This window comes from Lucilia sericata, unplaced genomic scaffold, assembly GCF_015586225.1.
Source record: "Lucilia sericata isolate MDLA Ls3-8-SP2 unplaced genomic scaffold, ASM1558622v1 Contig003297F_arrow, whole genome shotgun sequence".
Classification (NCBI taxonomy): Eukaryota; Metazoa; Arthropoda; class Insecta; order Diptera; family Calliphoridae; genus Lucilia; species Lucilia sericata.
The window spans coordinates 385-15,684 of NW_023996802.1; the positions used below are offsets into that span (position 1 = coordinate 385).

The window sequence follows — 15,300 nt, forward strand, 5'->3', positions numbered from 1 at the left end:
ATAGCCACGTTACCACATCTTACCTCTCGGTCTTCAGAACGAAAAAAGGACCGAACTTTCATTTTAGCTCCCCAAGACACCTTCGGGGACGCCACAAAATGTCTCCCTCATTTCTATATACCTTTTATTTTCAGCTATTTAATTCCCTAACAAAGTATTTATTATTGTTCTTCTTCTTTTGCTTCTTTTTTTCTTTTTCTCAAATGTCAACTGACATTTGGCGTTACCAACTACTTGTGTTTGTTCAAGCACAGGGTGCACATGACAACCCTACCACTCCTGTGTTTCTCTGCGAACACAGGATGGGGGGGAGGATATTTCAAAATTCTTCAAATTTTCCTTAATTAAATTACTTGTGGGGAATTTGTGGGCATTTTCTATGAATTCAAAAAAAAAAAAAAAAAACATCTGGCAACTTACTTTCATTTCTAGTTATAAATACAACACTGTGTGTAAAGTATTACTTTCAACCCTCTGGCAACCCCAACTGATCCTGAATGAACAGCTGAATACAAATGTATATGACTGAACGTACGCTATGCGTAAGCGTGTTTTGTAAAATTACACGCGTTTATAATGTTATCAATGGCGGCTGCAGATAATGAGGTAAGTAATGAATATGAAATAAAATAAAAAGTTAAAATATTTTATAGGATTTACAATTTAACATAAAATAATATTTTCGCTTTCTTTTATTCTAGGATTCTATGGCGGATGGAGCCCATTACTATGGATTTAAGGTAAGTAAACTAAAGAGAATTCATTAATGAATGAAAAACTAATGCGTAGTAAATTATTTTCTTTCCAGGGTGCAGTTACAATGAAGACGACGGACGACCATCGACTGTAATCACGTTTGGTTTATAGGAAAAGGTAAGTAAACTGAATTTAATGAAAATTACAAGTGCAAAACAAGTGAAGGAAAGAAATTTAGTGAAATAAAAGGGTGCGGAATGTACATAAAAAGCTTAAAAGTGAAAATCGAAAATCTACGAACCTAAAATACAAAAATAACAAAAGGGTTTGCCAAAAAGGTGTGTAAACAGAATTTGTGTTCGAAATGTGTTCGATTACACGGACGGTACGTAACGTAAAGTAAATTTTGGTTGCTATATATATTTTATTAACGACTTTAACGCCATAAAAGAAAATAAATTCAGAAAAGTGTTTAAGCTGTGCGTGTACGTAATGTGACGTAACGTAACGGAACGAAATTTATTAAAAACGGACATCCGAGTTGGAATTGAAGTTAAAGTGTTGTAAATATTTGCCAGAGTGGAATTTAATGAGAAATTTTGATCTTAGAAAATACAGTGAGTAACAATAAAAATAAAAAATAAAAATATTTTGTGGCAAAATTCAATCAATTGTTTTGATATAATTCAGTGTAGATATATAATTCAGTGTAGAATATACTTGAACAAATTTTTACCGTGTGCGACAAAAGTGAATGACAAGATAACATCTAAAAAGTGTTAAGTGAAAATATTTACATTTACCAAATGTTTGCTGGGAAAAGTTAATCTTTTTAAGCTTTTGAGTAAATTACAGTGAGTGATACACATGTGTTCAACAAAAAAAAAGTACAATGCCAATCGTGACGCAACCGTATCGTATCGTAACGAAATCGTTATTTAATGAAATCCTTCCTAAAAAAAAAAAAAAATAAAATCCTAATTCTGATGATAATTATAAAATTTTAGATCTGATGATAAATTTTCACCGTGCAGCGTGGAATTTGAATAAAAATATTTTAAAATTCAAATTGAAACAACAACTAAACAAAAAAAATCGAAATATACAACTATTCAAACTCTGAAATCATATAAAGTTCTTGTTTTCCGATAACAATGAAGCAAAAATTTAACTCAATCAAACTTAAATGAAAAAATCAAAAAAAAATCCGTTTTTTTTTTTCCTCAAAAAAAACTTGAACCTACATATCTATAGAGCCAATGAATTCGATTTGAAATAACTAATTCTATTTTATATATTTTCTTTTTTCTTTTCTTTTAACTACCATTTTAGATTATTAACTTCACAGCCAGGGGAAAGTCTAAATCCATAAGGACTAAAATTCAACCAACCAACCCACTGAAAGGTAATTCCAAAAATAGTTTGTTTTTTTTTTTCTTTCATTAGATTTGACTTAAAATTCGAACGAACCAAACTCTAAAATCCGAAAAAGCAATTAATCCAATTTAGTATTCTAGCAACAAAATTTAAATGAAATTTAATTTTATAGCTATTCCTAAAAATATAAAACTTTAAATTACTTGCTAGGACTGAGGACATACAAAGACTAAATTCACCACAGATTCGCCGGTCTGCTTCTGAAATCCATGGCGAGAGATACCCTCTGTATATCCCCAAAAAAACTAACAATATTCAAAAAGCGTGTACTAAAATCAGCAGGGCAAACTCAAAACTTAAGACACTCTACAATTTAATTTTCCTTTAGAGCTAAAAGGTAAGTAAAGTATGAGTATGAGATCATCCAAATCCCATGAAATTAATTTAACAAATGATTAGTTTCCTGAGGCAAAAAAAGTAGGATTATAAGGACTAAAACCACCAGAAATGTTATGATTTTCGTCTTACATTCCTGGCAAATGATACCCCCTATAATCCTCCTGAAATTGTTTAAATCAACATTGTAGTATCCAGATAAATTCAAAATAACTGATACCTTACAAAATCCCACAGGTGATGGACTTCAATGGCCTATAAAGCATGGACTGTCATCCGGTTAAATCATTCCTAGCTGACTGGCAGGTATTTATATTAAGTGTATACACCGCAAATTCATCGACTAAAATTAACAATCCACAAATGAGTAAAACCGATTCTCTTTCTTCCAGAATCTGCGGCTTCTGAACCAGCTTCCAACTAAATTAAAATAAACTCGACAGTCAGCTGCAATGTTCGGTGAGTGACTAGTTTAAGATATATACCTAATCATATTACACACCTTAGTACCCTCAGACTTCTACTCCTCGAGATTTTATCCTAGCTGAGCTTAGTTAACTTACCACTAGGTTTAAATATATATAGAAGACAATACTATCATATAGTAGATACAGATTTTTAGTACCCTTTGTTACTTTAACAAAGCTTATTAAAATTATGTTTGTTTTCCCTCAGAAAAATAATGATCCCAACTATCAGTTAGTAATCTTTTATGAATATTGTCATCAGTGAAAATCAACTGATAGCAATAACTCTCTTATGATTCCTTGCAATCATAAGTACATTTATTTACTTTTACCTCGGCTCGCTGTAAAACGGGCTCAGAAAGTGTTATTGGCTTAGATGTCTAATAACCTCTGGCTTCTTAATGGCACGGATCCAGTAGAGCTTAAGAGGTTGCATTATTTGGCCAGTAACCGGTTACACATGTAACCACCTAAGAAACGTCTGCTTGAGCTGAGGTAAATAAATAAAACCTTATTGCAATCCGTGTCTGATTTACTCTGATGGTCGATATGACATAAAAGCTTGACCAATTTCAGGATAGCGCATAATTTCTTAGAGGATCCCAAACGTAATCCACAGCCAAGATAACAATCTGAGGGGGAAATTAACAGTTATTAAAATACCATTATGAGATATTTAAGTAAGTTACTAACCTTTTTATTTTATGGGGAACCCTAAAACGAAGATCGTCAGACGCTTTGAACTTTCAGGATTAGGACCACCAAGGATTTTAGGCTATTGTTTTAAATCTTTTGCATGAAATACTCCTAACCTTACACCCTGAAGGTCTTCAACCTCATATAGACTGTTGCCTATAGGCCGAACTATTCTGCATTTTATAAATTTTCTTGCCAATTTAGCGTTGAAACTGTTCTTAAAGTCGCTCTGCTGGAAATTGCGACGAAAAACTTCTTGACCAGGTATAAATTTTACGGCACTACAACGTGTATTGTACTGTCTCTCGTTCCTTAAATGCGCTCGATGTAGATTTTCCCTTATTTTCTGCCTAGTCAAATCCATTTTCACCGACTTCGGGAGGATTTCCGAATCAGGATCATTTAGAACTTGAAGCTTTCTAGCTAGTTTATATATGCTACCATGCGAAACCATATTCATTCCAAAAAGTGCGAAATAAGGGGTTACACCTATAGACGATTGGACAGAAGATCTTAACGAAAATTCGATCTCCGACAAGTATTTGTCCCACTCAGAATGATCATTCTGTAGGTACGAACGTATTGCAGCCAAAATGGTTTGGTTTACACGCTCGGATGCGTTGGCTTGAGGCGAATGAGTTGCAGTTCTCAGATGGGTAATTCCGAAATTTGTTACCATATCTTGGAATTCCCTACTGATAAACTGCTTCCCATTGTCCGATACTATCGTTTCCGGCGTACCAAATTTGTGAAAGACCTCAGAGATCATAAATCTAATAACGTTTTTCGAATTTGCTTTTGACATGGCTTTCAATAGGACGAATTTCGTCAAATGATCCAATACAATAAATATGAAGCAGTTGCCATTTTTCGATCTCGGATACGGCCCCAAAAAGTCTATGAAGAGCCGTTGAAAGGGTCGTTCTGAAATTGTTTCCGCTCCCATAGGAGGTCTCAGTGTAGCGTTTGACGGTTTTGACTCCTTGCACGTATTACAGTTTGCAACAAAAGCGCGAATCTGGCAATTCATATTCGGCCAATAGAAGTATTCTCTCACTCTTCTTAAGGTTTTCCCAAATCCTCCATGAGAAGTATGTGGTGGATTGTGGCATTTTTCTATAACCCTATTCGTCAGCTCCAACGGTACCCATAATTTCCAGGAAAAGTCTTCATTTAAACTATGACCATCGTACGGACTCACGCGTTTATAGACATAACTGTCTATGACCTTCAAATCAGGCAGGCGTTCGGCATTTTCCTGAACTTTGGCTACCAAGTCCTTATAATCACTACTCCTAAACGCTTCCGAATCGAGATCCAGACAATTGCTTAAATTCGTTGAAACTTCGTCCATATTATAGCGGGACAGAGCGTCAGGAACGATGTTCTTCGCGCCGGGGCGATGCTCTATGCTAAAGGCAAAAGATTGCAGATGCAGACTCCACCGGGCTAAACGACCACTCAAGTCCTTATGGGACATTAGCCATTTAAGGCTGCTGTGATCTGTGATAACCGAAAACGGCATGAGCTCTATGTAGGGACGGAACTTTTTAATGGCCAGTACTACCGCCAGACACTCTCTCTCCGTCACCGAGTAGTTCTTTTGGGCTGGCGTAAGTTTATGGGAGAAAAAGGCGATTGGATGTTCTCCCTCTTCATCATCCTTCTGGAAGAGTACTGCTCCTACTCCTAGATCCGATGCGTCACACTGCACGTAAAAGTGCTTGTTAAAGTCCGGGTGTACAAGCACAGGACTTGTGGTGAGGGCCACCTTCAAGTTATCAAAAGCAAGTTTGGCATCGTCGGGAAAGTTAAAAGATTTGGTTTTCTTTAGGGTATTAAATATAGGGGTAGAGATAGTGGCATAATTGGGAATGAACCTCCTATACCAACCGGTGACTCCCATAAAACTTCTAACCTGCCTAGCTGTCTTCGGATAAGGGTATTTCAAGATGACGCTAATCTTTTCGGGGTCAGGCCTTAATCTTCCTCTTCCTACTATATAACCTAAATATCTCAATTCTCTAAAGCAAAATTTACTCTTCGCGACGTTGATGGTCAAACCCGCCGATTCCAAACAACTAGATACCTCCTTCAGCAGACCCAGGTGAGTTTCAAAATCTGGCGATACTATTAGAAGATCATCCAGATAGACAAAAACTCTATCACGTAGCGCAGCTGGAATCACTTTATCCATTAAACGGCAAAGTCTTTGGGCTGCATTACACAACCCAAAAGGCATTACAGTAAAATGGTAAAGTGGTCTTCCTGGCACCGTGAATGCAGTTTTTTCTCTACTGGATGCATCTAACGGTATCTGCCAGAATGCATCTTTAAGATCTACGCTGGAAATAAAATACGTGTCCCCTAACCGGCTGAGCAGACCCTCAATGTGTGGCAGAGGATAGGCATCCTTGATCGTGAGGGCATTCAGCTTGCGAGCGTCCAAGCACAACCGATTCTTCTCGCCCCTACGGACGAGAGTAACCGGATGACTCCATGGACTATCGCTCTGCTCAATGACCCCAAGATCAAGCATCCTATCAAGCTCTGCGTACATTAGTTTCTGCACCGCTGGCGAGACAGGATAATGCTTGTCCTTCACCGGAGTCGCATCGCAGGTATCAATTATATGGACTTCAAGGTGAGTTCGTCCAAGACCGCGCTTAGAGTAACATGGGAATGATGATATTATTTGGTCTAATCTATACTGTTCCTGTTCTGATAGCAAATGGGTTTCAAATTTTTGATTGTCGTCCGGTTCCGGGCCTAGGTTAACGCCATTTGTGGTGAGGCTGGACACGTTTGCGAAGAAACCGAATTTACGCATAAAATCCACACCTAAAAACAGGGGTTTATTCAGGCTGGGTACCAAGTAGAAAGTAACTTCGCTGGAAATTTTATTGAATGTCAATGTTGTCTTAACACGGCCTACCATTCTATGCGGACTACCATCGGCAGTCTTAACAAACGAAAAAAATTTTGAAATTTGAAGTCCTGCCTTTTCCACAAAACTCAGGCAATCTTTCCCTAGACAGGTCACAGTCGCCCCACTATCTAGCAGACCTTCTATTTCGTTACCGTTTATAGATAATTTGACATAGAAACGTGTATCATCGCCTTCATACAATGATGCTTCCATTATTTCCCTTCGAATCTGCTTTCTTCTTTTATACCTTTCCCGTGCCTTCTTAATCTTACTCGAAACTTCACCAAAAATTCTTAACCTAGCTTGCCTGTACTCTTGTATTCTCTGATGTAGTGGTTTTATTTTATAAACATTTTGTGTTCCTGCCACAACTTTCCTATCTAAGTTTTCTAAAATCTGGATTCTGTTCATAGGCTCTATGATACTCTTACTGGGAGTGATTTTCACGTTTGGGTTGAACGAGTCTCCCCAGCTTGAGGCTTGTTCACCATCACGTTTCCCTGGCATTTCGGGCATTTGGGTGTAACGACATTATCCCGACCACATCTATAGCAAAATATTCTGCGTGTGGGTGCCGGACAATCCATAAAGCTGTGGCCAACTTGTTTACAGTTCCAACACACGTAACGGTCATTAGGGGTTATGGCTTCCACCTCCAAATCTGACACTGGAATTGGATCATCAAAATCAATTTCATGAATACGTTGTGCTGGTAAAGGACGATTCTGAAAAGTCTGCCTTTGGCTAAACAACAAATTCTCCGCCCTCTTGGCTTGCTGACAAAACTCATTCAGTGTTCCAATCTTAACCGAAAATAACAAGTGCGATAATGATGGCTTTAAGTTTGATTTCATTATTTCTATAAGATCCTTTTCGGAATAGGGTGATCGCTGCTGATTCCTTAGCTTCATTACGGCATTATAAAAATCTTCGAATGTTTCTTGCTGTAACTGTCGTCGGTCCATAATTTTCTTTTGTAATACGAACTCACTCTCGTACCGACGGTATTGAGTTAGGAATGCCCTCTCCAGATCTTCCCAGGATTGTATTGGGGTCAATTTACGGACATTCCAGTACCAATCCAGAGCTTGACCTTCCAAAAGGAGATGAAAACTGCGGCGGATGTCATTAAATGAGCAGTTATAGTCTTGGCGCAGCACGTCCACTCTAAATATAAAATCTTCTGCACTTATTGACTTATTTGTCCCATCAAACTTAATGCCCCATTTCGATAAATCGATCTTTCTGTTGTTGGTGAAAGTAAACTCAGGCGGTAGACTGGGAGCTGGTGACGAATGAGATGCGAAAATAGGAGCTTGCTGAGAATTTGGTTGTTGATTATTTGTTGCACCATATGGTGTTTGTTGTTGCATATATGGTTGTTGTGGCTCTTGAACTGGAAAACTATACGGGTGCTGTGATGGTAATTGCTGAGGACCAATGTTCCGTTGAGCCCCTGATTGTAATTGCGTTGGATTTGTATACACGGTATTTTGTGCCATATTTGGAGGATTTGTCGGTGCAGTCAAACGACTGACAGCTCGAGTTATCTCCTGCAACGTATTTTGCAAGACCAACGTCTGACGAGCCACCTCCTCACGAATAAGGTCTGCATTAGTAACTGCCCTATTGTTGGACGTCGGATCCGACGGCGCAGGGACCGCATTTTGCCGATATTCCTGTTGGACATTACGAGCAGTAATACTACTGTACTCTGGGGTAGTAATAGAAACATTTGATACACTCGAATCATTTGACCCACCAGTCCTATCTTGAGCCAATGTCATAAACTGTTGCACGCTTGGTGCTATGGGCGCCATAGATGTGGTGACCGTATTGGTATTTGGCGCGGAACTACCCGTTACTGAATTCGGAACAATTGTTTGATCCGTAGAACGCGGCATATTTTCTATGTTAACGACCGTGTCACCGGTACCTAACTGATTCCTATTTGAACGAGTTAAAACCATAACCCAAGCGAAAACAAATTAACTCACTTCACTGAAAATTACTTTGAATTTGAGGCAAGGTAATCACCGTAAGATATATATTAAAATAAAAATAAAATATTTTCACCAAAATAAAGAAAATTATAGAACAAAGTAAATATAAAATATATAAGAAAGTGCATATTAGGTAGCGATTGGATGTCAAAATGATGATGAGATAGGAGAGTAACAAAAAGGAAAAAGAAAAAGATGACTTCCTATCGTGCCAAAATAACTAATCTTCCAAAACTTTTATATTAATTTCCGAAAAGAGAAAAAGGAATGTTACTGTATACCAAGGGAACTTTACGTTAGAGAAAATCAAAAGTTGGAAACCTTGAGTAGCTCTGGTGATTGCAGCTGATGCCTATCGGCTGATATAGCAAAAGGACTAACCACCACAAGAACCCGGATTCCCCAAAAAGCACCAATAGAAAATTCACAAATTCCTATAGCAATTAGTCGCCTAATAATAACCGCAAAGGACTAAGACTTATCCGAATTTGAAAAGATTCTAGATACTTTAAAAACTACTTTACCTTACCCCCAAGTCGCAATTACGTTCGCCAAATTGACATATTGACGCAAGACCTACTCGGGATTCAATGGAGTAAAAATGAAAACTACATGAAAACTGAACTATTGGTAGAAAAATGAAAACAAATCCATCCTAATCAATCAAATGTCGCAACGCGTTAAGGACTCTGTATCCTACTCAACGGGACTTACATATCCTGACTAGAATTTAATAACTTGAAGAAAAAAAAAACAAAAAATCTCACTGTCGGGCCCCACGTTGGGCGCCATTTGTAGTACCGGCCAGATTGACAAACGACTTTTAACCTTACCTTTTCTGAGCTACCAGATCGAGCGGCGCTGGTAATTGCATTTGCCGGGCTATTACTCGCCGGATTGGGATGGGATCTTGCTCTACTGAAGCTCGTTGCCTAGGTACAAACAAAATACCAGCTAACTATAATAACTTAAATGAGGGACCCGAAGTGAGATTAACATTCCCTTTAACTCTCTAGCTATGGAACACTCTTACTTCCTTTTCCCTTTTAACTGAACGGCGGATGTTTAGCCGCAACAATACCCTCCCACAAGAGAACCATATGGCTCTCTATCCATGGTAACCTCTGGTAACTGTAGTTACCCCTAACGTTTCCTCTCCCATCTCACCAATCAAATCTTCATCCAATCACTTACCTTTAAATTTCTAATGCCACATCTCAAAGTACAAACTCATATTTCAATTTCTTTTCAACAACGTTATAAAATATTTTGTTTTATTTTAATAAGAAGAAATCCTAATACAAATTTTTAACAAAATTTATGTTTCAAGGCATCATTTTTAAATTAGAATTCATGAGTAAAAAGAAAAGGAAGAAATTTCAAAACAATATTAAATAGCTAATATAAAGGAATTAATTCAAATAACTAAGAAAACAAAGGTAACAATAACAAATTATGAAATGAATTTGATTAAATACTACTACAATTAGGTGAAGCGCTATTTTTTCCAAGATATCGGCAGCTAATTTTGATTTCGCCTTGTGATGCTGGTACGTATAGTATGTAGAACAAAAAAAATCATATATGTATATGTTTGCTAAATTACTGCAATTCTATCATATTCATATCTATTATCTAGGCTTTTAGCTGTGGCATTCATACATACTTCGGTAAAAAGTCTAAACCAGACTTTGCGTCGTCGATGGGACCTAACTTGAGCTCAAGTTGTGGAACCTATGTCGCGCACCTTATCCACTTCGATAAAGGAATGAATTGCTCCCGAACTACCCAGATAAATGCCCTAACTAACGTTATAATAGTTTTTATTTTAAATTTTTCTTTTAATAAAACAAAAAAAAAAAAAAAAATACATATATGCTTCTTTTCAGGTTGTCCGTCTGGTCCTGGTCTGGCGAATACCTTGAGCCCCTTTAGGGTTGGAAAGGGATGATGTTGCGGTGGTGAGATCCCTCGTTGGATGTGGCAGAGGTGGCTTGGGCTTTATTAATTTTTTCTTTTGGTTTGATAATTTTATATTTAGTTTTCTTTAAAAATTTTAGTTCTTGAATTTTGCACTTTTAGCTTTATGTTTCCAGTTTCCTTTCTTTTTTTTTGACCATTTTTTAGACGAACACATTGTGCCACAAATGATATACCAAATTAAAGTGCAATCATAATGGTCTAAACTGATGCATAAATGACTGTCATAGCATGAAAACTGTCAAAGTTATTCACAACCATATCGGAACCTCAAATTACCGCCTTTTTAAACCTGGGAAAATAATTCTACCGATCTATCCAATTGGCCATTTTCCAAAAATACATTATGCAATAAATTATATACCAAAACAAATGGCAACTAAAATGCAATAAAAAGATGTATAAACGACTGTTATAACATGAAAACTATAAAAGTTATTTGCAACCATATCGGGGCCTTAAATTACCGCATTTTTAAACCTGTACCAATAAATATACCGATCTATCCAATTTTTGTAAAAATTCATTATGCCACAAATTATACACAAAAACAAAGCGCAACTGTAATGCTTTAAAATGATGCATAAACTATTTCCCTAGCATGAAAACTGTCAAAGTTATTTGCAACCATATCGGAACCTCAAATTACCGCATTTATTAAACATAGAACAATAATTCTACCGATCAATCAAATTGACCATTTTTTAGACGAACACATTATGCCACAAATGATATACCAAATTAAAGTGCAATCATAATGCTCTAAACTGATGCATAAATGACTGTCATAGCATGAAAACTGTCAAAGTTATTCACAACCATATCGGAACCTCAAATTACCGCCTTTTTAAACCTGGGAAAATAATTCTACCGATCTATCCAATTGGCCATTTTCTTAAAATACATTATGCAATAAATTATATACCAAAACAAATGGCAATTTTAATGCTTTAAAATGGTGCATAAACGACTGTCCTAGCACGAAAACTGCCAAAGTTAATTGCAACCATATCGGAACCTCAGATTACTGCTTTTATTAAACATAGAACAATAATTCTACCGATCTATCAAATTGACCAATTTGTAAAAACACACATTATGCTACAAATTATATACCATATTAAAGTGCAATCATAATGCTTTAAAATGATGCATAAATGACTGTCATAGCATGAAAAATGTCAACGTTATTTGCAACCATATCGGAACCTCAAATTACCGCCTTTTTAAAGCTGTGAAAATAATTCTACCGATCTATCCAATTGGCAATTTCCTAAAAATATATTATGCAATAAATTATATACCAAAACATATGGCAACTATAATGCAATAAAAAGATATATAAACGACTGTTATAACATGAAAACTATAAAAGTTATTTGCAACCATATCGGAGCCTTGAATTACCGCATTTTTAAACCTGTACCAATAAATATACCGATCTATCCAACTTTTGTAAAAATTCATTATGCCACAAATTATACACCAAAATAAAGTGCAACTGTAATGCTTTAAAATGATGCGTAAACTAATGCCCTAGCATGAAAACTGTCAAAGTTATTTGCAACCATATCGGAACCTCAAATTACCGCGTTTTTAAACATAGAACAATAATTCTACCGATCCATCAAATTGACCATTTTTTAGACGAACACATTATGCCACAAATGATATACCAAATTAAAGTGCAATCATAATGCTCTAAACTGATGCATAAATGACTGTCATAGCATGAAAACTGTCAAAGTAATTCACAACCATATCGGAACCTCAAATTACCGCCTTTTTAAACCTGGGAAAATAATTCTATCGATCTATCCAATTGGCCATCTTCTAAAAATACATTATGCAATAAATTATATACCAAAACAAATGGCAACTAAAATGCAATAAAAAGATGTATAAACGACTGTTATAACATGAAAACTATAAAAGTTATTTGCAACCATATCGGGGCCTTAAATTACCGCATTTTTAAACCTGTACCAATAAATATACCGATCTATCCAATTTTTGTAAAAATTCATTATGCCACAAATGATATACCAAATTAAAGTGCAATCATAATGCTCTAAACTGATGCATAAAAATAAAGTGCAACTGTAATGCTTTAAAATGATGCATAAACTATTGCCCTAGCATGAAAACTGTCAAAGTTATTTGCAACCATATCGGAACCTCAAATTACCGCGTCTTTAAACATAGAACAATAATTCTACCGATCCTTCAAATTGACCATTTTTTAGACGAACACATTGTGCCACAAATGATATACCAAATTAAAGTGCAATCATAATGCTTTAAAATGATGCATAAATGACTGTCATAGCATGAAAACTGTCAAAGTTATTCACAACCATATCGGAACCTCAAATTACCGCCTTTTTAAACCTGGGAAAATAATTCTACCGATCTATCCAATTGGCCATTTTCTAAAAATACATTATGCAATAAATTATATACCAAAACAAATGGCAACTAAAATGCAATAAAAAGATGTATAAACGACTGTTATAACATGAAAACTATAAAAGTTATTTGCAACCATATCGGGGCCTTAAATTACCGCATTTTTAAACCTGTACCAATAAATATACCGATCTATCCAATTTTTGTAAAAATTCATTATGCCACAAATTATACACAAAAACAAAGTGCAACTGTAATGCTTTAAAATGATGCATAAACTATTGCCCTAGCATGAAAACTGTCAAAGTTATTTGCAACCATATCGGAACCTCAAATTACCGCGTTTTTAAACATAGAACAATAATTCTACCGATCCATCAAATTGACCATTTTTTAGACGAACCCATTATGCCACAAATGATATACCAAATTAAAGTGCAATCATAATGCTCTAAACTGATATATAAATGACTGTCATAGCATGAAAACTGTCAAAGTTATTTGCAACCATATCGGAACCTCAAATTACCGCGTTTTTAAACATAGAACAATAATTCTACCGATCCTTCAAATTGACCATTTTTTAGACGAACACATTGTGCCACAAATGATATACCAAATTAAAGTGCAATCATAATGGTCTAAACTGATGCATAAATGACTGTCATAGCATGAAAACTGTCAAAGTTATTCACAACCATATCGGAACCTCAAATTACCGCCTTTTTAAACCTGGGAAAATAATTCTACCGATCTATCCAATTGGCCATTTTCTAAAAATACATTATGCAATAAATTATATACCAAAACAAATGGCAACTAAAATGCAATAAAAAGATGTATAAACGACTGTTATAACATGAAAACTATAAAAGTTATTTGCAACCATATCGGGGCCTTAAATTACCGCATTTTTAAACCTGTACCAATAAATATACCGATCTATCCAATTTTTGTAAAAATTCATTATGCCACAAATTATACACAAAAACAAAGCGCAACTGTAATGCTTTAAAATGATGCATAAACTATTGCCCTAGCATGAAAACTGTCAAAGTTATTTGCAACCATATCGGAACCTCAAATTACCGCATTTATTAAACATAGAACAATAATTCTACCGATCTATCAAATTCACCAATTTGTAAAAACACACATTATGCTACAAATTATATACCATATTAAAGTGCAATCATAATGCTTTAAAATGAAGCATAAATGACTGTCATAGCATGAAAACTGTCAATGTTATTTGCAACCATATCGGAACCTCAAATTACCGCCTTTTTAAAGCTGTGAAAATAATTCTACCGATCTATCCAATTGGCAATTTTCTAAAAATATATTATGCAATAAATTATATACCAAAACAAATGGCAACTATAATGCAATAAAAAGATATATAAACGACTGTTATAATATGAAAACTATAAAAGTTATTTGCAACCATATCGGAGCCTTGAATTACCGCATTTTTAAACCTGTACCAATAAATATACCGATCTATCCAACTTTTGTAAAAATTCATTATGCCACAAATTATACACCAAAATAAAGTGCAACTGTAGTGCTCTAAAATGATGCATAAACTATTGCCCTAGCATGAAAACTGTCAAAGTTATTTGCAACCATATCGGAACCTCAAATTACAGCGTTTTTAAACATAGAACAATAATTCTACCGATCAATCAAATTGACCATTTTTTAGACGAACACATTATGCCACAAATGATATACCAAATTAAAGTGCAATCATAATGCTCTAAACTGATGCATAAATGACTGTCATAGCATGAAAACTGTCAAAGTTATTCACAACCATATCGGAACCTCAAATTACCGCCTTTTTAAACCTGGGAAAATAATTCTACCGATCTATCCAATTGGCCATTTTCTTAAAATACATTATGCAATAAATTATATACCAAAACAAATGGCAATTTTAATGCTTTAAAATGGTGCATAAACGACTGTCCTAGCACGAAAACTGCCAAAGTTAATTGCAACCATATCGGAACCTCAGATTACTGCTTTTATTAAACATAGAACAATAATTCTACCGATCTATCAAATTGACCAATTTGTAAAAACACACATTATGCTTCAAATTATATACCATATTAAAGTGCAATCATAATGCTTTAAAATGATGCATAAATGACTGTCATAGCATGAAAAATGTCAATGTTATTTGCAACCATATCGGAACCTCAAATTACCGCCTTTTTAAAGCTGTGAAAATAATTCTACCGATCTATCCAATTGGCAATTTTCTAAAAATATATTATGCAATAAATTATATACCAAAACATATGGCAACTATAATGCAATAAAAAGATATATAAAC

The 15,300-nt window shown here is 35.3% G+C and overlaps 2 long non-coding RNA genes across 2 annotated transcripts; both read left to right on the top strand.

Annotated features, from left to right (window-relative positions):
- Window positions 1-552: 552 nt before the first annotated feature.
- LOC119614724 lies at window positions 553-2,369 on the top strand. Its single transcript, XR_005232357.1, has 5 exons — window positions 553-606; window positions 702-740; window positions 809-873; window positions 2,029-2,101; window positions 2,284-2,369. It is a non-coding gene; the product is annotated as an uncharacterized LOC119614724 (long non-coding RNA).
- Window positions 2,370-2,758: 389 nt separating this feature from the next.
- On the top strand, window positions 2,759-10,669 carry LOC119614725. Its single transcript, XR_005232358.1, has 3 exons — window positions 2,759-2,790; window positions 2,862-2,928; window positions 10,454-10,669. It is a non-coding gene; the product is annotated as an uncharacterized LOC119614725 (long non-coding RNA).
- Window positions 10,670-15,300: the final 4,631 nt, after the last annotated feature.